The sequence below is a fragment of the Anneissia japonica genome, unplaced genomic scaffold, assembly GCF_011630105.1.
Source record: "Anneissia japonica isolate Jap-2015-1 unplaced genomic scaffold, ASM1163010v1 scaffold51803_len1126_cov102, whole genome shotgun sequence".
Taxonomy (NCBI): Eukaryota; Metazoa; Echinodermata; class Crinoidea; order Comatulida; family Comatulidae; genus Anneissia; species Anneissia japonica.
Window position 1 is genome coordinate 1 of NW_022685945.1, and position 1101 is coordinate 1101.

Below are 1101 nucleotides of genomic sequence, written 5' to 3' on the forward strand. Positions count from 1 at the left end.
AATCATCTAGATATTTGTCATCTATAAGGCTGGTCAATGGGTCTTTTTCATCCTGAAAACAAATTAAAAAATTGTATAATTTTCACAATATATAAAATAAAAATACTATGATTTATGGATAATACTATGGAATAAATTGCACTCACCAAATGTCGCAAGTAGTCCACTAAATCAGCCCTGAGTTGTGCAGTAGATCGATTTGGTAAACACAACCTCTCAAACTGATCTTGGATGCAGTATAAAAAACAGTTCCCATCCCCATGAACATTCTTTCTTATAAACATGTTTGACAGTCTTACGTTATCTTTCAAACGGTTATAAAAAGAAGTGTATGTTTCATTATCTTTTCCATAAACCACTGTCCTATTCACTGAGAAGAAAATTATGACAAAAAATGTTACATCTTCTATTTAAATTATCAGAGTATACGCTATCAAGTTTGGTGCTGGCTCTAAATGTTGGATGAGCCTACAATTTTGCGGAACAGTTAACTGCTGGAGAATGAAGTGTACAATATTGGAGTACTTGCATTCTTGCAGGAATTAGTGGCAAAAACTAAATTTGAAACTATGTTTTATTTTGCTTATACGAAACTGAACTGTAAAATTACTAGTTCAGTTACATGTACATAAGCGACATCATACCATACAAGTTGATTTTAGATTAGCACATCTCCACAGAAAGAGTGAAAGTAAAGGTTTGCAGATCATGAAAGTAAATAGTATACTTGTAACAATGTTTTTTCAAATTGTTTGGTTAAGAATGAAGGAGCTACCATAGCTACTGTCGGTAATGATGAATATTTATTAACATACTTTATCAAACATATTTTTTTAGAGCAAATTATTTGAATACATTTTAAATATAAATATCAAGCGTACTATGCTGTATCATATAGCACCCAGTACATACCTTCATTTGATTTTGGTTGTTTTGATGTTGATGGTTCTTCATTACCTGTACAAAAAAAAAAAAAAAGAATGAGAATATTGCATAGAACTGATTGTCATTCAGGGCTTAATATCTGGTATTGTATTGGATTAATTTGCAAAATGTAGATTTGTTGTTTTTTTATTTGGGTCTTCAAGATTCAGCAGTGGA

The 1101-nt window shown here is 30.9% G+C and overlaps 1 long non-coding RNA gene across 1 annotated transcript; it reads right to left on the reverse strand.

Annotated features, from left to right (window-relative positions):
• Window position 1: 1 nt before the first annotated feature.
• On the reverse strand, window positions 2–959 carry LOC117113205. The gene is made up of 3 exons (XR_004446162.1): window positions 913–959; window positions 147–370; window positions 2–52 (listed from the first exon to the last, which is right to left on the reverse strand). It is a non-coding gene; the product is annotated as an uncharacterized LOC117113205 (long non-coding RNA).
• Between the last annotated feature and the right edge of the window lie 142 nt (window positions 960–1101).